Genomic DNA, 23,427 nt, shown 5'->3' on the forward strand with positions numbered 1-23,427 from the left:
CCATGTTGGTGTTATCCTTGCAAAGGCCAGAGAACCATGCAATTGAATACACCAGACATGTTATTCAGTCTAACAGTTTTGTATGCAGTTTAACTGGATTATATTGAGTAATCCGACTTTAGCAAGCTTATTTCTATAAATTTGAGCCACTTGAAATATCTTAATTCAGGCTGTTCTCATGCACCATTCATATATTTACCTACAAAATGTAATGTATCACAATTCATACATATCCCATGTGATCACGAGCCAGTAATTTGTGTATTACCAATGTAATCAGGAAGGCTGCGATCACTGACCAATGCACCGACAGAAGTAAAGAAGGAAATAGTATAAAGAATGAAAGTTCATGTAAGGATGCAGGTTGGAGTGGTAGATGAGTCATACAAAACAAGACATTTCCCAGGAGACCAGTGTGTGGAAAAAGCAAAGAAACCTTGAGTTATTTCAAGGTATGTTGTCACCATCTTTCTTTTCCTAAACCTAACCTACATAACTATACGTTAAGTACGTAACTTAATGATGATACATCATTTGTGGGGCACTAATTCGTTAAATACACGAACCATTGTACATGCATTTTCGCAAGATATATGAATTGTTGTATGAGGATAGGCTGCTTGATGTAACAATGGCCATGACATGGTATGACATAGTGTTTATTTTGCTGTAAGTTAATGGCAAATTACTTTGCATATTTATTAAAACAAAATACAACAAAAAAGTATTTTTTAAAGAGCTGCAGTGTCCATGATCATCATAGTCTAGGAACATGTCACCAGTGCAACAGTGGTTTAATAGTTTTTGGACAACAATGGCGCTCTCTTATACATATATACTGTATGTTCTCACACCACACTCGTCAAATATGGCAGTTAGGTAAGTGGCCCTATGCCTCAAACTATGACAGTCCAAGTACCACTCTAGCGTCCCTTGTGGACACTCACGTAAGGCGTGTCAATGTCTGCTCAATACATGCATAGTGTCCTGTCAAAATAAACTTCCATGTTCACAGGAAATACAGGTTTCATCACCAAAACTACTTAAAGTTTAGGCAACAAAACTAGTTTGTGAGGTTTAGAAACAATATTATAGGTTGGATTAAAATCAGTATGTATGTTACACAAGTCGTTAACACAAGCAAGTTATTGAATATATCACGTGATGTTAACTATGTAACATTGTTAATAAAAGCTCACAGGACACAAACACCTGAAAAGTGCTGTGTATCTGCCCTTCCTTCCAATCCTACTTGAACTTCCTTGTTCTTTACACATGTCATTGCCATGGATGGGTTTAAACTGGAGTTAACTGAAAGCCTAGTGTGTATCATACAGACGCTAAGGATGTTTGTTTGACCCATCCAACTACCTACTTAGACTTTTTCACTCATACTACATCATCACTGTGGACGGGTTTACATTGCAGCTAGTTAGTATTTATACATATACGGCATGTGCATCAGACCTTGACAGCATGTTCAGTTTATTGGCATAGAAATCATGGAAATCATTCTGTCTAAACTGATTTAATTAAAAGGTTCATGTCAAAGAGTATAAAAACTGCCTCTTCCTCAACAATATGCGTTTATATGCAGGATTATGAATTATCTGACTAAACCTTCTACAAACCAAATGATTGGAGAGCCTGTGTTAATGGCTGGTGATTGGAAACATTATATTTCTGACTCATGCAGCAAGGCATCTATCTTTTCATCAGCTACCACTGTCTAACACTGTTAACATAATTGGTACATGACTGCCTGCACACTGAGGGAGAGATGATTACGGTAGTCATTTTGCATATTGATATCACTTCCGAATTTATAAAGGGCCGGAGGCTTATGGACCTAATTATGACCAATAACTGATATAGATTAGATACTCAATCTTCAGACAAATATTCAGAAGTGCAGTATCTGTTTTTTTTTCTTTAATCCCACAGAGAGTCCACATCGACATCAGCACAACCAGTATTATGTGTCAATGCAGAATATGTAGTGCTTTGTGTTTGCTGCTGAATCACAAAATGGCTTTGTCTTTAAATGAGGTCTGGCAGCTGGAAATAAATCTAAAATAGTCAGATTAATACTTTTTGGTAGTTTCCGGTTTCTAGTCATAATAAGTTCGGAATCATACCTAACTTCAGCAAGCTGTTGAAAGTGGTATCAGTCTTCTCCTCTAACTCCCAAAATTTCAAAATATTCCTTTAACTTCAACAGTGTACCATGAATTGTACGTCCAATTCTGAATAACCAATGACAAACAAATAGAGTCTCTTCATGGTGTGTAAAGGACAGCTTGTAACATCTGTATACACAGTCAGTTTTATTCAGTGTTAAAGTGTTGAAAATGTAATGTAGGTATTTATCTCTGAGCACATTTCATCTTGGAATAGGAACAGGCAAAAAACACATACTCTAATGTTATAGTTTTGACTTACCTGCACCTCACCTGCATTATGATCTCAATATTTGAAACCAACAATGGCTTTTTTGGCGACCCTTTGTGGCATTTCCACTGGTGTTTGTGGCACCAAGCCTGGGTGTTTTTAGAAGCACATGGCAGTGTTTCTCAGAAGCATTTGTGGCACAGAACCTAGGTGTTTTGTATTGACACATTGTGCAGTTTAGCCACCAAACCTGGGTGTTTTTCACTGACCTGTCCTTGTAATTTTAGCAGCTTTTGTGCCACCAAATGTGAATGTTTTAAGCCAAACCATGATCTTTTCCCAACATAACCAAGTGGTTTTGGTGCCCAGACCTAACCACATCTTCACCCGCAGCATTGTTGTGAAAAGTAAAGTTTCAACATATCCACTACAAAATAATGTATAAATGCATGTAACTGAAGTTTGCAAAAACATAGAATACGAACATTAATTCTTAGTTTGGGTTGGTTTTTCTACATGTATCTGTGAAAGACAGAGTTTGTTTTGTTGTATTTTATCTGCCAGCATCCATCTCTTTGCAAACATACTGTTCCTTTCCTTTCATTTTTTTAGTCTGACTATTTTTCCTCTAATGGATTGTTGACATCTTGCAGCAAGCATCAGTCCACATGTTGACACATAAATAAGATTTCATTTTTTATTATCGATATTCCCTCCATGCCTAAACACTGGAGGAAACATAGGTGTGTGTGTGAGCCAGAAGTGTAACTTGAGAGCTGGGGAATCAGCTGAGAGACACTTGGCAGTGCCATCGTTAGAGAGTGCAAACATAATTAACTAATCATGCTGGCTGACACGTTACAAATACAGATGTAATTGACTGCCAATGTGAGTTTGAAATATTCATACAGATGAGTCGCAATGGCTAGACAGTGATACTGTAACAAACACAATCCCAAAACTAATTGGGTCAGCCACTGCTCAAAAAGGCAATTTGGAAAGCAATTACAGTCTCCAGTTTGCTCGTTAGCGACTGATAACCGCGTGAAAATGTTTAAATCCTCTGATGAATCTTGCCAAAATGGAGGTTGGCTCTTTTCGAACTTCACAACACCTAAGCAATTTCAGCATCACAGGTAAGCGACGAATGCACAGATATTACAGCTTGCAATCCTTGAATGAACTGCATTCTGTAGGAATGTGTCAAACCCCATGATCCAATCCCATTATCACCAAGTAATGGTCCCTGGCTGCATATGATCAAACACCGGATTTGTGTCTGTGAAGTTTCACTGACTGAAACCAAATCCAAAGGAGTTGAAAATGGAGCAACTGATGTTGAAGGTGAATGAAATTGCCCACACATTCACTCTTGTATAAAGGGTAGCATATAGAAAGGCAATCAATGGAGAAAGTCTGGGTGATACAACATGTCATGCCATAGTAATTACTCTGTAATGGATAAAATAATTGATGTCAAGTTCAAAATTAAAAGGTTATCACAGGTTCTTAATTATTTATTTTTGTTTATTTCTTCTGTGTTAACTACACTGTGGTGATCGTAAAGGGTCAGTTCACCCAGATTCCAAAAAATAAAACATTTTTCCCCCTCTTGCCACTTGTGGTATGAGGTAATGTGTATAGTTTGTTTTGGGGTTTTCATAGATCTGCCTCTCAGAAGTCTGTCTCCATCCCAATGCAATGGATGTCTTGTGTAAATTTTGAATGCATTGCTCCCAGCTTTGAAATATGACATACTCAAAAGCAGTGCCTTCAGAAACAATATTTAGGTTTTCTACCTTTAAAAGTAAATTAAAGCTGCAAGCAGCAATGAACAGGCCCTCGCACCTCTGTGCAACTCAGGGGTGCTGGCTGGACGCCGGCTGTCGCGGCAGTTCATTTCTGTGAAAGTCAGACACTGCACACAGGAGTGAGATGGCATATCCTCCATGAAGTGTGGGCGTTGGAATGAGCTATTTCACATGGTCAGTAAGGGGGCGTAATTACCATGACACCTAATGTGCATGTAGTTGGCTTCAGGTCTGGAGCCTTATAAAACATGAAGATTTGGGCAGATTGGACCATGTATGCTGAAATTACAAACTAATTCCTGATTTCCAAGGTCTTAAAAGAAATGGCCAATTTAGAATGAAAATACAGACAGTACTTACTCACCCTCATACCGACAAGAAGTCCAGTGTAGTTTTTTAATCCACAAAACTAGTTCGGGGTATCGGAGGATAACAGCTAGCCGGAATAACAGCTACACTTGAAGTGCACAGAACCCACATTTTGGAAATGTAATAAAATTCTGCTAATGCATTTCAAAAATGTCAGAACGGCTTATCTGTCGTAATCCAAGCGCAACATGCAAAATTGACTTGAAAAGACGTAATTTACTACACTTTTATAGCATCATTTCTTACCATGGTCAGTTAGCCTGCCCTGCAGGCTCGCTGTGTTTACATGGCAACTGTAAGAGACTATAGACTAGTACCACCACTAGCCATCAGCTAGTCTCACGCGAGTTTCAAAATGTGGGTTCCATGCACTTCAAGTGTAGCTGTTATCCTCCGATACCCTAAACGAGTTTTGTAGATTAAAAAAACTACACTGAACTTCCTGTCGGCATGAGGGTCAGTAAGTACTGTCTGTATTTTCATTCTAAAGTGGCCATTTCCTTTAAGATTGTACAGACAAAATATGAAGTCAATTGGATGTAATCTGTAGGAGGAGTTTGTTAAAGTACAACCCCTGGAAAAGGCCAAAAAATGCACCAAAATGAAACATTTAATTAAAAATGGCTGACTTTCTTAGATCTCTCTCTGAGAATGCTGTCTCTACCCCAATGCAATGGATGTCTTATGCATTGCTCTTAAATTTGAAATATGACATACTCAAGAGCAGTGACTTCAGAAACAGTGTCTCGATTTTCTGTTTTTCTACCTTTAAAAATAAATAATCTCTAATGAAAGGTCTTGACAGCAATGTCTTTCAATTTCCATCACTTCAAAATTCAGCTGAAGGAGCTGATTTGATTTGATTTGATTTATTTGGATCCCCATTAGCTGTGGCAATGCCAAAACTATTCTTCCTGGGGTCCATACAACATCTTTACAATGTATCAATGCAATTTGCATCACATACAATATAATCCACGTTCAATTACAACATAAACACAAAGAAATACACACAACACAACAATACACGGACAATACAAGACAGCTTGATCATGTGGGGATCATGAATATGCTCAGGAAAAATGTGGCAAATATTTTTGATAGTGCCCTACTGAGATTACCAAATCTGAGACCTTGTTTACACTTGGAACTAGTTTCGCAGACCGGGCAAGGCGGGGGCGCAGCACACCTGCGCTTCGCCAACTGGGTGTGGCCCGGCGGATTTTGCAAGTTTGGCACACCGTGCGCCTGGCGCAGCTACTCCTCTTTCCCACCTTCGTCCCTCCTACCTGGGCAAGTCAAATGAGCCCCTCTCCTCGCCCTTAAATGCGCTGCGCAAAGAAGTAATGAGAGTTTACTCAATTTGCCATGGCAGAAGAGAGCAGCAGCGTCAGACGGCCAAACTTCTCCCAGGAGGAAACTGATGTTTTGGTCCGGGAGGTCCAAGCTCGCAGTGTCCGAATATACAGAACTGCGAGCAGACCTCCATGGGCTGATGATGCAAAGGTAGCCTGGGAGGAGGTCACCACAATTGTAAATTAATGTTGCGTTTCTCTTGTGCGCACGCGCGCTCTCTCTTTCTCTCTCGCAGTCTCACTCTGTTCTTTTCTTTTGACTTTTCTAAGATGACAGATGCTGAATATATACTCCCTATCTGTGGTTTTTTGTGGTTTGTGGTTGGCTGAGAGGGATGTGAACTCATTAGTTTGCAGCTGTGTTAATCAAATCAGGTTGGGTTTCCATTACACGTGCCAAACGGTGCCAATTCCCTTTGATCTGACATCAGATGTGACAGGACAGTTGATACAGAGATACATTTATGTGCTGATTGCAGATAGTTGCATTGAATAGTGGTTTTTGTGGGTATTTATTGCATTGTTAATAGGGCTGCACGATTCTGGAAAAAATGAGAATCACGATTTTTTGGCTTATAATTGAGATCACGATTCTCTCACGATTTTTTTCAACATAAAGATATATTGTGCTTATTTCCTGATACAAAAGGAAAAGTAACAAAAATTATAAATAAATAATAAAAAAAAATCATTAAATAACAAAACCTATGATTGTGCCTGATACAAGAGACACAATGCACATAAACTCTGGTCAGCAGAGAGGGAACTCCTGTTTTAGCTTTAGTCTCTTGTCTTCTCTTACAGCTTTTGAACAATTTTAACAATAATATCAATGCTGAACAACATTTTTCTGAGGTGGGTATTCCAGGCCTGGAATTAAGTCAAAATTAAACGTTTCAACACCATACATTTGACAGGAGTATTCACCTAACATAGCCTGCATATCTTTAATTATGTCATTATTTATATGTCTCTGTATATTTTTACATAAATCCCCAATATTTTATTTGCCTTTAAAAAATCCTCTTCCTTCATTTAATTTGACCATGTTTATCGTATTGTATAATATGTATTAATTCTCTACAGGATCTTGTATGTTCTTTAATGTGTGTTCAATTTATTAGAAGGAAAAAAAAACATTTTGGTAAACCCTCTTCGTCAGAGAGGATCTTTGCCTCCCAGTTTGTTCCTGGTGACAGAGCAGAGTGATCCATCTTTCTTCTCAGAGGATCTTTGTCCCATGAGAGCAGGCAGCTGTTCTCCGTGTCCACAGTGTAACATCTTTCGCTGGTAATTTGACAGTCACTAGAAGCACATTATGACCCTTTGTAAAGTTTTTTGTGTGGTACCTGTGTTGTACATGAGCTAACGTTAGTGGCTAAGGACTGAGAGGCTGTCCGGTATGTGTGTGTGTGTCTGTCTGAGGAGTATCAGTACGTTAACTTGCCGTAGCCTTGCTGTTCATCATGTTAATGTTATCGTCGGCAGCCCCGATTAGCTTGTAAAGCTTTAGCATAGTTAACACATTTGTTATCAGCCCATGTGTTTACTGCTACAGAAAATTAATAAATCTTTGGTTTATTTGCACAACGTCGCCTCTCTGCCGTCTTTTATCACGCTTGCTAACGCTAAGTTAACTTTACCAGCAGATCTGTATGAGGTACAAACTAAGGCTACAGTTAGCAGTGTGTTTCCCCCCTGTCTCACTGCTTTCCAAACTGCCGGCCGGCTGTCATTCTGCATCACGTGGCATAACGCTGCGTCGTTGGGAGCGCTTGTTTTCATGCAGATGATGTCCCGACTCCCGGCACGGGTGGGGCCGGCAGAATCGCCGCCATTGAAAAATTAGATCGCATATGCATATGAATCGAGATCACGATTTTATTACAATTAATCGTGCAGCCCTAATTGTTAATGTGCCTGATATTCTGGAAACCTGCCTGTGAGGTTTTGGTGACGTGTGCGCACTGTCTGCCGGTCAGCCAAACTGCTTACACCGGCTGTGCTCCCCCTGCGCTGACAGTAGACCTGGTTTCAGCTAGCGAGCTTTTAGCGCACCTTCGGCGAAGCCTTTTGGCACGAAACTGTCACTGCGCCAAGCTGGATCTGTCGACACCTCCCCCTGCTGCGCCGCCACACCCATCTCAGCGCACCTCGGTCTGCCAAACTGAGCGCGCCTTGGGTTGCGCTGCTCGAAACTAGCTCTGCGCTGGGTTTGCCACCCTGCGCCACCCTGCGCTGCGCCAGGAAAGTAGAGCCCTTGGTAGTAAGATACATTTTGGTGAGACGAAAACAGGGAATGGCAGAGACGCATCGCCATTCACACCTGTGTCTTATCATGCGTCTCCAGTTGGCCATTGTTTTCAGATTTCATCATTATTGTTAGAGCCCCATAGTCCATGCCCCATACTTTCACCAGTTACGCAAGCAGTTGTGTCAGTTTAGCTGGCAGAATCCAACACATCTCCTTCCATAGGGCAAAACAATGGACGATCACGTAACACTTCATCCAGATAGGCCAAGTTATAGAGCGTTGGCACACTGTCACCAAAATAACACCTAGATATGTGGCCAGATGTATCCCAGACCACCTTGGTAAGAGGTTTTGAGTGATTGGATCACAATGCGTCTTGGTAGTCAATTACACTTTTATGTAGCACTGTCCATTTGCGATCTGATCGGCCAAGACACCTTTTAAAACCAAGTGTTAACAGGGACTTAGATTTTACAGACCTGCTAATTATGCAGTGAGGCTATTATGCTCATTATAAAGAAAAAAGTATTAAACAAGTAAAATTCTGAGCTGATAAACAAGAAACAGACAATGAATGTCTGTACTACATTGCATGGTAATCCATTGTTGAGATATTTCTAAGAAAGTCAGAGGACCACCAAAGTAATTACAATTCATCCTCTGGGAACCATGAATAACTAATTTCATGGCAATGAATTGCAATGTCACGGCATATAATTAAACATTGAAAATGTCAATGGTTGTGCTAAAGGAAAAGTCAATAAATCACCAGAGCCAGTAGGATTTATCCTCTGTGGACCTTGGATAATTGTGAAATATTTCATGGCAATCCATCAGATAGTTGTTGAGATATTTCAGTCCTGCCTAAAGCAGTGGACCCACCAATGGCATGGCTAAAAATGTAGATGGCAGCAGCAAGCAGGGATTAAAATATTTGACATAGATGTATATTTAAATAGATGATGGAATGCAAAGAGAATAGCCAAGGATGAACTAGGCAGATATGATTAGACAGATAATATAAAACAATAGCAGTCAGTATACCATTGCTGGGAATATAAAAACAGATATGCATTAGATAAAATTCTGAACAACTAAATACATAAAATAGAAATATGAATTCAAAAAATGCATGATCACAATATGACCAAATCAAAGAGTTTACAAACAATAACATGGAGAACATATTGCCTCCAAATTAGAAAGAAAGGTTTTGAAAGCATGGAAGGATGCAGCTTGCTACAATTGCCAAAAAATCAGGGTTCATTCTCTGGGAGACAATAATATACACAGTCAGTGTCATGAAAAATTGGCCATTAATGTTTGTTGCCTGTGAGGAAATTTGGATGTGATGGTGGTTCTCCAAACAAGGTCAACAGATTAAGAAAATGACCAAGGATTAGCATCTGGGGAGAGTGAATAATGCGATTAAATCCCATGGCCTGTAGATCCTGTGCAAGCTAAATGACCCACTTATTGACTGGCATTCCAAAATACTGCTTGCCATGTATTTCTGAAGTGCAACTGAAATATTGTTTGCCTTTGCAGCAGGGAGACATCTTTGACACCACTGTTGCTTTGCAAGCAAATAATGATTCACAGCTCTTTCAATTAGCACTGAGGTCCTAATATAGTAGCCGGGGAACAGCACTTTGCCTCATCCATAAATCAAATGAAATTATAAGCTAGAAGACATGCCAAGACTGAACATGGAAATGCATCCCACATCCAAATATTCATCTACATATTCCATCTAGTCATTCATATACTACCATTTCCACATCCATCAGTGCATGGCTTGATAAAGATTAGTCACAATGAGTGCCTTGAGTCAGCTAATGCTCAGCTAAATCATTAATTTGCTCCAATTAAAGAGGCGAAAACCTATTTCTGGCTCGCATACTCAGTCTTTGAAACAGCTGCGTTATTAGTTGTTGATTAAGTTTGTTTGTGAGCCTCTGTTCATTTGCATTTTTGAAGCTTCTTACAATTTTCAGCCTCCAAAAAGCATCCAGAGGCAGCCAACAGATGGCTGCTATTCAGTGTTTATCAAGCAACACTAACTTTAATGTCTTTCACTCTGGTCTTCAGAGACTCATTATCAATGCTAGTTAGATGCTATAATAAAAGGCAGTTCAAAGGTTGAACACCTGGCAGCAGAGATTAAGAAAATTAGAGTAACAGTTTTAAAATAAATCCATGAAAAAAATGCACTATATAGGAAACAGAATTTCAAAAGAACACATTTCAAGGTTAATCCTAATATGGAAAACCCCACTGATCTGGCCGTTCATAGAGGACCCCCTACAATCTTGTGTGAATAGACCATCTTCAAATTGTATTTGTACATCCATCACTTAAGCTTATTTTCTTTCATAGCCAGGCTTTATCTGTGAGGGGTGTCAGGGCCCGAGGCACAAACCCACTGAAAACCATCAGAATAATTCAATCAGATTGCCCAGAGATCTCATTACAGGTCTGGAGTGGGACGCTAAGCATTACACTTTCAGTGTTGCCAGCAGAGGCTCTCTGAAGGTGGTGGGTCGGCTGATTGACAGACTCAAGGTTCTTTCAGGGTGAGTTCATAGTTATATTGCCTTCTGCCTCCCATTCTCTTTATCACTGCTCTGTCTCTCAGCTCTCACATTCTCTGATACCCACTTTGAAGTCCTTCATGTAAAAGGTATAGCAGCGCAGCCAATGCACATATTAGGTTTTTTCTGTTTTTTAAGTGGGTTGCAGATTCTTCAGTATTCAGTATTGTGCTTAAACTCACCTAATGTAGTTAGATAGTTGTAAGTATTAATAGTAAGTATTAATAATGTGTGTTAATAATGTATCTTTAATGCAACTAGTAACTTTGTTTACTGTTAATGACTTACTGTCTGATCCTATGCATGTATTGGTTGTAAATAGCCAAGTTAGCGGCATACGGGATGGCAATTTTAGTCTTGCAGTCGGTCAGTTGGTCAGCCACTTTGGTCCAAGCTGAAATACCTCATTAACTTAGGTATGGATTGCCACTGAATTTGGTACATGTATCCATTGTGCACAGAGGATCAATCCTATTGGTGATCCTCTCACTCAAAAGCACAAATGCACAGAAGTCAAAAGCCCTGACAACTATTTGACTGACAAGCATGAAATTGAGTTCAGACATTCAAGATCCCTAGAGGATAAACACTAATGACTTACGTGATCCCATGACTTTTTCTTCAGTGCCACTAGCAGGTCATAGTTTTCAATTATTCTATAAAATATCTTAGCAACTACAACATAGATTGCCACTAAATTTGGTACAGACATTCATGGTTCCCAGATTATGTACCGGCATGACTCTGGTGATTCCCTGATTTTTTTTTCTCTAGCACCACCTTGAAACAGACATTTGTAGTTTTGAGTAAAATGCCCCAATAACTATTTGATGGGCTGCCACGAAATTTAGTCCAGACATTCACAATTCCCAGAGGATGAATCTTGGTGACTTTAGTGATCCACTGACTCTTTGTTCAGTGCCACTAGCAGGTCAAACTTTTCACTTATCCTGTGAAATATCTCAGCAACTACAGAATGGATTGCCACAAAATTTGGTACAGACAATCATGGTTTCCAGATGATGTATTCCAGTGACTTTGGTGATCTTGACTTTTTCTGTAGCACCACCATGAGACTGACGTTTGTGGTTTTGAATGAAATGTTTTAACAGTCATTTGATGGATCGCCATGAAATTCTGTACAGACATTTGTGGTCATCAGAGGATAAATCATCATGACTTTGATGACCCCTAACATTTACTATAGTACCATCATATGGTTACATTTTTTTTTTATTTTAAGGATTTTGAGGGAAATGTCTCAAAAAGTATTGGATGGATTGCCATGAAATTTGATTCAGACATTCATGTTCCCCTCGGGATAAATCCCAAACTTTCTGCGTATCAGGTCAAATACCTGGACAACTAATGACATCCCCGTTATCTTCACCTGCACTTTGTGTTCAGTGCTGATTAGTTACTGTTAGCACAATAACTGTTCAGATGGTGAACACTGTAAACATTATCTGCTCGGCATAGCATTGTCAGTTTGAGTGTGTTAGCATTAGCATTCAGGTAAAAGCACCACCGTGCTGAAGTGCAGCCTCACAGAGCTTCTTGCATGGCTGTAGCTTCATAGTCCTCTTTCAATATAATGCATGTGTAATTGTAGTGGCTTTATAGCAAAACAAAAAAGCTTACTGGCAAAGTTTGTGTCCTCAGAGTTTGGTATGTAATCATTCCACACAGTAACAATTTCTTTAAGAACATTTCTCCCGAAATATTCACATTATCAGCTTGACTAATGGGACTACAAACACACCTTGCCAGTTACTAAAAGCCTGTCCTATCATGTCGAACATCTTACCTGGAACCATGTTTACCCAAAAGAAAATATATTGAGATGGAGCTTTTTCTCTCGTGCAGTGTTCCTGTGTTGCAGGAACAGAAGAGATTTTTCAAATAGTCTCAAGGGCAAAGTGTGAATTGTACATTGTCAGATAAAAAGCTGCTCAGCAGCTACACAGCATCTAACTAATGAAATACAAATCTCAGTTTGAAGCTGTGCTATGAATTTGGAGTCGAGAATCTCTTTATGTGAGCCTAACTACAGCATCTGGAAAGAAGACTGTGCACAATGTCTCAAGCTAAAGTCTCTGCAGGGAGCTGCAGGTTTAATGGCTGCTGGTTGCTTTACAAAAGGCTTTTACTTTGCCGGGTTTTATATTATACAGGGCGTATGGTGTAGGGGAAAACAATAAAATACAGCAAGGATACTGCATGCTGATATTTATACCACTTTTTTCTGTACTGGCACATAGTCACATGCAGCTTGTAATAAGCACATATTCTATCATTTGCACCTTTTTGTCATTTCTGTCACTTCACCTCCCTTACTGAGGTTGTCTTTCCAACAGAAGCTTTACCTGACTACCAACCCATCTTTCTTCTTCTCTCCATCTCCCACTGACTTGCTCCATTTATTCTCCAATTATATTCCATTACTGGACCAATACTGGAGGGTGGACCATTTAGCTTTCTGACCCCGCTGTCACTGCTTCTCTTTCTTTCTTAGTCCAGGGTTTCATAGTCCATTTGTCTCAGATTTAGACACTAAAGAAAACGGAAAATCCACTGAATAAGACATAAAAAGAAGTTGAATAAAAACTCAAATACATTTGCTCTTAACAAATGTGATTATAAAGAGCATGAGAGCACATCAAACTCCACCTGAATGGTCTTCGTGAACTTTGCTCCTCAATCCCCTCTCCCAAACTGTCGTAATCCAATCATAACTTAGCAACTGTTACTAGGCACGCAAGACCGGTCAGGCTGTAGGTTTGTGCATGAGGCTGAATGTTAATACTCAGCATTTAATATGTTGTGTTTTTTTAGTCTTTCTAAAACCAAATACAAAGTAAAAGTGTTTTTTTATTTATTAAAATGTGACTAAAATCAGGCTAACTAGCTCACTGCCCACAGCATAATGTAGCATTACTTTGGAGGCCAAGTGGCACATCATTATCTAACTTATTGCTTCTTTATTTCCATGTTTTCTACATTACAGCTTTAATCCGGCCCAAAAAAATGGCAACAAAGCCCATATATTATTCATTACAATCCATGGACTAGGTCTGCAATTTTAAAAAAACAAACAAACAAACAAAGAAAAAGGATTTTTTGGGAAATTAAAGCCTGGCCCAACCCAGATCTGGCAGGGTCAGGTTGGGGCCCAATTGGGTTCAAACAGAGACTCAAATCTCTTTTCTTCATGTGTTACCACTGTTTGTGTTCTGTGCTGCTGTCCCTTTTCCCTCCACTGTAGATCTGCCCAGGTGTGCTGTATTACTTAACAAGGTACATTGCACCTGGCATGGAGGAGGTGCTTAAGAGCTCCTGTGCCAGCAGCAAAGGAGAGAGGCTCTGGTGTGGGGACTGCTGGTCCTGCTGCCTCTCAGCATGGGATTTTTGTTGTCTTGTTTGCTTGTTTTATTTGAGTGTTTTAAAGGTGTCTTATGTGGTTATTTTGGGTCAGTGTTGGAGTTTTGTTTGCCCCATAGGGCAAGGGTGGGGTGTAACAGCATGGATCATCAGCTGGTTAGGATGATAACGTTTTGGATTTGTGAACTTCAGCCTAATTATTTTTAGCATGTGCACATGTATGTAGTCATCAAGTGTATACATAATATGTCCACAGGGTTCTTTTTAATACTGTTTACGGTTGAAACATGAAGCCAAATGTCAACTGCATAAAATCAGATTTCCTTTTTTTTTTTTTTTTTTTTTTTCCTTAAAGTTATTATGGACAAACTTTAAGGCAAATACCCTCTGGAGATGAAGAACATGTGATATCACTGAAAGCTCCAGAACAACTACTAAATGGATCCACCCAATCGCCAAACTAAATGTTGTCATTGTATGTTTCTGCAATTCACAAATATGTTATATTTGTGTCGTAGATAGATTGAAACTTCAGCACTTCAGTTTCTACAACTCTGTGGTTAACCTGTGGTCAGGTTCAGGCACAAAATCCACTTGGTTATGGTTAAGAAAAGATTGTGTTTTGGCTTAAAATACCTGCAGTTGGTTGCACAATCCTGGCTGGAAATGCAGGGACGTCACGGCAAAAAGTAACTGCTTTATCACTGAAAAAGAAGCTTTTTGTGGCACTATTCTGTCAGGAAATTCAGTGATAACATTTTTATGTGGAATTAAAGCAGGTGATTACAGAGTAAGTTCTGCGTATTTGCAAATCACAATATTACGTATTTTTTTACGTATATTTTACATTTGTGGATGGTGAAATATTTGTAGATCGTAGTATACATTTGTAGATTGGCTTGTGTGGAAAACTTCCATACCTACCTGCCTGCCAAACAGCATCAAACCATAAACCTTCACGAGTCCAGATCTGAGTGGAGTCCTGTTGGGATCAGCTGTGAAGTCTGGTGGCTGGGTGGATTTTTGCTCCGCTGCGGTTCAGTTGCCAGCGAAACACCCTGGCACCGACTATTTACTACAGTTTACCAGCCTGACACCAATGAGGTATTTGAAGATAATTACCAGTCTTGGCTTTCTGTGTCCACTAATATTTTCGTCACGTCTCGTCTCATCAATGAAAAAGAAAGATAGATTTTGTCTCAGTTTGTATTATCAAGATCTATTTCTATCTCATCATCGTCTCGTTTTCGTCATGGAGAAAAAGGTCATTGACGAAAAATTTTGTCATAGTTTTGTCAACAAAATGAACACTCGTTTGTGGCACCATTATTGCAGGAAACAAAGCAATGTCTCAGTGTAAAGAAAAACACCTGCTTTATCGGTAAAAACCAACCTCCTTTATGGCACTATTCTGGCAGGAAACACAGCAGTGGCTTTGTTGTTTTGTTTTGAATAATGGTTTGCAGTGGTCTCCAGCTTGGCCACCATCTGCCAGGATATCCACTATTTGGTACCATAGCCACCGGTAAAAAAAATACTCGCTTTATCAGTACAAAAACAATTGCTTTTCTTGGCACTGTCCTGGCAGGAAATGCAGTGATGTTTTGGTGAAAAACAACAGCTGTTTGTGGCAATATCCCAGCAGGAAATGCAGCATTGTCTCAGTGGAAAAACAACCACCTTTGTTGTTCTGTTTGAACAGTGGTCTCCAGCTCGGCTGTCGTCTGACAGGCTATCCATTCCCTCCACCTGCTGATGACAAAGTCATCTCATATATTACCTCACTTAAGAAACGTTGCTATGATACATATGAAACGTACAAATATAACCTACCTTTGGTTTGCAGAAACTCACAATACCAACATTTTCTTTTGGTGAATTTTTATATTATACAGGGCGTATGGTGTAGGGGAAAACAATAAAATACAGCAAGGATACTGCATGCTGATATTTATACCACTTTTTTCTGTACTGGCACATAGTCACATGCAGCTTGTAATAAGCACATATTCTATCATTTGCACCTTTTTGTCATTTCTGTCACTTCACCTCCCTTACTGAGGTTGTCTTTCCAACAGAAGCTTTACCTGACTACCAACCCATCTTTCTTCTTCTCTCCATCTCCCACTGACTTGCTCCATTTATTCTCCAATTATATTCCATTACTGGACCAATACTGGAGGGTGGACCATTTAGCTTTCTGACCCCGCTGTCACTGCTTCTCTTTCTTTCTTAGTCCAGGGTTTCATAGTTCATTTGTCTCAGATTTAGACACTAAAGAAAACGGAAAATCCACTGAATAAGACATAAAAAGAAGTTGAATAAAAACTCAAATACATTTGCTCTTAACAAATGTGATTATAAAGAGCATGAGAGCACATCAAACTCCACCTGAATGGTCTTCGTGAACTTTGCTCCTCAATCCCCTCTCCCAAACTGTCGTAATCCAATCATAACTTAGCAACTGTTACTAGGCACGCAAGACCGGTCAGGCTGTAGGTTTGTGCATGAGGCTGAATGTTAATACTCAGCATTTAATATGTTGTGTTTTTTTAGTCTTTCTAAAACCAAATACAAAGTAAAAGTGTTTTTTTATTTATTAAAATGTGACTAAAATCAGGCTAACTAGCTCACTGCCCACAGCATAATGTAGCATTACTTTGGAGGCCAAGTGGCACATCATTATCTAACTTATTGCTTCTTTATTTCCATGTTTTCTACATTACAGCTTTAATCCGGCCCAAAAAAATGGCAACAAAGCCCATATATTATTCATTACAATCCATGGACTAGGTCTGCAATTTTAAAAAAACAAACAAACAAACAAAGAAAAAGGATTTTTTGGGAAATTAAAGCCTGGCCCAACCCAGATCTGGCAGGGTCAGGTTGGGGCCCAATTGGGTTCAAACAGAGAATCAAATCTCTTTTCTTCATGTGTTACCACTGTTTGTGTTCTGTGCTGCTGTCCCTTTTCCCTCCACTGTAGATCTGCCCAGGTGTGCTGTATTACTTAACAAGGTACATTGCACCTGGCATGGAGGAGGTGCTTAAGAGCTCCTGTGCCAGCAGCAAAGGAGAGAGGCTCTGGTGTGGGGACTGCTGGTCCTGCTGCCTCTCAGCATGGGATTTTTGTTGTCTTGTTTGCTTGTTTTATTTGAGTGTTTTAAAGGTGTCTTATGTGGTTATTTTGGGTCAGTGTTGGAGTTTTGTTTGCCCCATAGGGCAAGGGTGGGGTGTAACAGCATGGATCATCAGCTGGTTAGGATGATAACGTTTTGGATTTGTGAACTTCAGCCTAATTATTTTTAGCATGTGCACATGTATGTAGTCATCAAGTGTATACATAATATGTCCACAGGGTTCTTTTTAATACTGTTTACGGTTGAAACATGAAGCCAAATGCCAACTGCATAAAATCAGATTTCCTTTTTTTTTTTTTTTTTTTTTTTTTCTTAAAGTTATTATGGACAAACTTTAAGGCAAATACCCTCTGGAGATGAAGAACATGTGATATCACTGAAAGCTCCAGAACAACTACTAAATGGATCCACCCAATCGCCAAACTAAATGTTGTCATTGTATGTTTCTGCAATTCACAAATATGTTATATTTGTGTCGTAGATAGATTGAAACTTCAGCACTTCAGTTTCTACAACTCTGTGGTTAACCTGTGGTCAGGTTCAGGCACAAAATCCACTTGGTTATGGTTAAGAAAAGATTGTGTTTTGGCTTAAAATACCTGCAGTTGGTTGCACAATCCTGGCTGGAAATGCAGGGACGTCACGGCAAAAAGTAACTGCTTTATCACTGAAAAAGAAGCTTTTTGTGGCACTATTCTGTCAGGAAATTCAGTGATAACATTTTTATGTGGAATTAAAGCAGGTGATTACAGAGTAAGTTCTGCGTATTTGCAAATCACAATATTACGTATTTTTTTACGTATATTTTACATTTGTGGATGGTGAAATATTTGTAGATCGTAGTATACATTTGTAGATTGGCTTGTGTGGAAAACTTCCATACCTACCTGCCTGCCAAACAGCATCAAACCATAAACCTTCACGAGTCCAGATCTGAGTGGAGTCCTGTTGGGATCAGCTGTGAAGTCTGGTGGCTGGGTGGATTTTTGCTCCGCTGCGGTTCAGTTGCCAGCGAAACACCCTGGCACCGACTATTTACTACAGTTTACCAGCCTGACACCAATGAGGTATTTGAAGATAATTACCAGTCTTGGCTTTCTGTGTCCACTAATATTTTCGTCACGTCTCGTCTCATCAATGAAAAAGAAAGATAGATTTTGTCTCAGTTTGTATTATCAAGATCTATTTCTATCTCATCATCGTCTCGTTTTCGTCATGGAGAAAAAGGTCATTGACGAAAAATTTTGTCATAGTTTTGTCAACAAAATGAACACTCGTTTGTGGCACCATTATTGCAGGAAACAAAGCAATGTCTCAGTGTAAAGAAAAACACCTGCTTTATCGGTAAAAACCAACCTCCTTTATGGCACTATTCTGGCAGGAAACACAGCAGTGGCTTTGTTGTTTTGTTTTGAATAATGGTTTGCAGTGGTCTCCAGCTTGGCCACCATCTGCCAGGATATCCACTATTTGGTACCATAGCCACCGGTAAAAAAAATACTCGCTTTATCAGTACAAAAACAATTGCTTTTCTTGGCACTGTCCTGGCAGGAAATGCAGTGATGTTTTGGTGAAAAACAACAGCTGTTTGTGGCAATATCCCAGCAGGAAATGCAGCATTGTCTCAGTGGAAAAACAACCACCTTTGTTGTTCTGTTTGAACAGTGGTCTCCAGCTCGGCTGTCGTCTGACAGGCTATCCATTCCCTCCACCTGCTGATGACAAAGTCATCTCATATATTACCTCACTTAAGAAACGTTGCTATGATACATATGAAACGTACAAATATAACCTACCTTTGGTTTGCAGAAACTCACAATACCAACATTTTCTTTTGGTGAATGGCTGAATGGATCGTTATGGTGTTTTCTCAGCAGCAAATATTTGGAACGTCAAGAAGCAAACCTTGGTAGATACAGGAATGTGGAGGGTACCTGAAAAGATGCTGAACCTCATTGGAAATATGAGGAATTTTCAACACAAAACACAAAACTATGCATTTTCTGCTTTGATATTGGAGTTCAGCGACATGTCGAGGCTTTTTTGACACACAGCATACTTCAATGAATAGTTTACAGTCTTGTTTTCACATACAAGCATGCTTTAAATTCCTTTACAGCTGCAGCGTCCTCCATGAGCAGCTTCTTCCAGCTAATCCGAGAATTTTCCTCATGTGACAGATGAATGTTTGTAATGGGGCCACATCTTGCATACATTACATTAAAATAGCAGCAGGGAAGGGAGGAATGCAGTGTATGAATTCTTCCCGTATTTCTTTTGCCCTCTGGCTGTGCTTGTTAGCGTTTAATGAGCACTTGATCATATGTGATGTCTTTTTGGTCAGCTAAGGATAACGTGGTGAGGAGTGGGAGGAGGTGAATGGGGTCTCCCTAATAATAACTTCTCCTCCAGCCCTTTAGAAAAAAAATGCTGCACATTGGGGACAGTTATAGCCTAAAGAGATGTGGGCTTGTGTCTGTAAGGTCCGGAGTTCAAGCCCTACCAGTTCGCTGACCATTTGGGAGAATCTGGTTGGTGAGGATGAGTGAGTTACAGTCAAAGTGCCCTTAAGACATCTGGCCCCGAGCTGCTCTAGTGGGCAATAAGCAGAAGACTGTGGTTGTACTGGGCGGCTCCCAAGTGTTAATATGTGTAACCTTATCAGGCAGAAACCGCTGCCGTGCTGTGAACAAGCTTGTGTGCTCAGCAAACCTTTCCATGCATAATTAACACTTGGAAAAATGAACTTGGGTGGATATGGGGCGAGGTCAGCCTGCTGCTACCATCTGTGCAGTAGGAGTGGAGCAATCTTTAATGTTTTGGCGCTGAAAAACACTGAATCATATCCACACCAGCGCATCCTCAAGACCCTCTCAAAAGCACAGGAGATACTCTAAATTCACACTGATAAAATGTGGTTCAAATATTTATAAGATTTGGTGCTCAGTTTGTGGTAAATGTGTGAGTATGTATCAGCCCTGGGTGCATCTGCCAGGGTAAAATATAGGAAATGCACAATCCTTTTATTGCAAAGCTTCCGTTATGAATCTGATTTATTCTGTAAGGGTGCACAAATACGGACGTTATTTACTTTAAAAATGAGTCAGTTACTTTGAAATACATGAAAAAATGCTGCATGCACGAATGATAACAAAAAAAGGAAAAGAAAACGAAAAAATCAAGAGTTAAGTTATTGATGCAGGTGGATAAATTCATAGACAGGTCAGAAAACACATTAAAAATATTTGAATAAATTAATTTAACATAAGGAATTAAATCAAATTAATTAAAAGACAATAATAAAAAGTTAAATACAATACACAGTGTAGATAACACTACATGGACCACATAAATTAATTAGGTAAATATTTACAGCCATGCTAGCAGCTCCGGGAGGCTGTATTTGGGAACAGTAGTGGTTCCTAAAACCCAGAAATGAGTTAGCATTTTAGCCCTTCCAGTTCTCTCATCTTAAAGTCTGTAGGTTTTTTGAATAGGTTTTTGGTTAGATGCCTGGAATAAGGTCTGTGGTTAACACAAGCTTAAGAGACTTAACATTTTGTTCTACGACATAACGTGTGTCAGTAAATACCCCCCTCGTGAACTCTGCGGCTTTTATGTGTCTTTAAAAGGGTGGGTACTAACCAATCCCTCCAGAAAATCGTGATCGCAATAATAAATGCAAATTCAACGAAAGTCCACAATATTTGCGGGGACTTGCAATTTGCAACCGCAATTTTTTTCACGTTTTTCTGCACTTTCTGGCTGACCGGAAGTCGTCGTGCATGCAACGTCATTTGAAACATCATCAGACGCGTCATCAGACACGTCATCAAATTGCGCTAATGGCATTGCAGTATGGAGAAACGCTCTGTATTGACACAAGAATTTGCACTGTTTAAATGCATACAATATGTGTTGAATTTATTAAAATGTTATGTTTACAGAAGATGAAGCTTACATGTTGTTTTACAGTCATATTGTCTGGTTTGAGAGCTACAATATTCACTCAACAACATTATTGGAGTCCATGTTTTGAAACTAATTAAATAAAACTAAAGAAGAAAACTATGAAAAACATTTGCAGCTGTTTTTGTAATATTAAGTATTATTATTATAGCAAGTGATTACATGTCTTATTTTTTGGGAGATGGTAGTTAAAAAAAATCACATTTTTTTTCTCCTTTTGTCATTAGCCGCAATTTTTGTCATTTGCCGCAATTTCTCACAAAAAAAATCGCATAAAAATGCCACAATTTTTATCGCAATTTTTGACAGAATTGACTGCAAATTCAAGGGTTTTGGGCCACAAATTCAAGGGTTTTTTGCTGCAAGATCCTGGAGGGACTGACTGACGAGTTGCTGAATAAGACTGCAGAACGTCATCACACTGAACACAGCTTTACATTTGTAGTAGGGATGTTAAAGCAACCCTTACCTTTCTTGCATTTCACACAGCACTTAGAAAAAATTTGAACATCCACAACTCCACCTCCCTCCAACGGCCTGCTAGCCCCTCCTCCATTACGTCCTCATTACATCTATGATAGACATAGGCGTTGTCATGGTAACGTTAGATACACAAAAGAGGAGGGCGAGTGTAATGTTACAAATGCAACCCCGGAGTTTAAAAACTTAACCAGAGTCAGTGATGACTGATGGGTTTTAGAATAAGGTTACAGTGCTAACATTAGATAGTAGCGTTAATGTTACTAGTAAGTGGAAACGCACAAGGAAGATAACGTTAATGTTTCAGTGGCTACGCTACAGTAGGCTAACGTTAGCCATTAGCAACTGGGTGCTGTGTTGTCACATATAACATTATGAACTGAACTAAACTTCTTTGTAATTTTTTTGCACAGCACAAAAAAACGAACTGACATTTTGCACACCCCAAGCAAAAAGAAACAAAACATTTAAAAACAATTTGTGCAACACATAAGAAAGACACATCACAGCACCATGAATTGTTTGTGTATACACCACGGAGCTTACCAGATGATGCAGCCTCCCTGTCTGCTCTGTTTAGTGTTAGCCTCCTTAACTCCACACCGGAGTCTTATATGTTACCATTCATCCATGTCTCAGTGAACACAAGGACGCAGCAGTCCCTCACTCCTCAGTTAGTGGATCTCCGTTGTCGGATGTAATCCATTTCGTGTCCAGCGAGCAGATGTTCGGCAGAAGGCTGCTGGGAACAGCTGGTTTGACGGGTTTAGCTGTTAGGATAGAGCTAATCCCTCCGCCCCCCCCCCCCCCGATTCGGTTTTCTTAGAACCATATGAGAATGGTATAATGATGAGTTTTCATCTCTGGTGGAATTCACTTACATTTTAGTGCGCCATCAGCTTATTAATAACATTTTAACCTAAACAAAGAAAAGTGTAAAATTTCCAGAAAGGTAAGGGTTGCTTTAAGTCATACAACCGTGGTGTAATTTGTTTGCAGCCTAACATTAGCTTTTTAATTTTAGCAATATCATTTACACTTCAAAAATCACAAAAGTGTTAATATGTGAAGATTATTTTGATGAACAAACTGCAAGTGTTAAAACGTTAGTTTGCCACGAAGTTTGTTATCTGCAATAATACAAAATAAGAATCTCATAGGCTTTTTGACGAGGGAACCAGGGCGACGCTAATCTCCATATTGGTCCACAGATATATTTTATTCCTGGAACACTCTACCTGTAACTCACGTTTACATTTTATTTAGGCTTGAAGTATGACATGGCCACTTTGAGTGACATGTTGTTTGTGAGGCATCACCACAGTCTATGAGTCAGATCCACCCTTCCCTCCTCCACAGCTCCACCCTCTTGTCCAAATATGGTCACTTCTGGCAACAAAAAAGATGACCAGAGGGTCACTGGTCAAGTCCCCGTCCAGACCAAATATGGAGTGTGGACTGGTAGCTGGGGAGGTGTCCTTGAGCAAGGCACCAAACCCCCAACTGCTCAGGGAGGGCACCTGTCCATGGGCAGCCCCCTCGCTCTGACAACTCTCCATTTAATGCATGTATAGGTCCTGTTTGTGCATGTGTGTGTATTTGGGGCCTGTGTGTGTATGACAACAGAGTGAAAAAATTGAATTTCCCCTCGGGGATAAATAAAGTATAAAGTATATTTTCTAT

The sequence above is a fragment of the Epinephelus lanceolatus genome, chromosome 20 (assembly GCF_041903045.1).
Source record: "Epinephelus lanceolatus isolate andai-2023 chromosome 20, ASM4190304v1, whole genome shotgun sequence".
NCBI lineage: Eukaryota > Metazoa > Chordata > Actinopteri > Perciformes > Serranidae > Epinephelus > Epinephelus lanceolatus.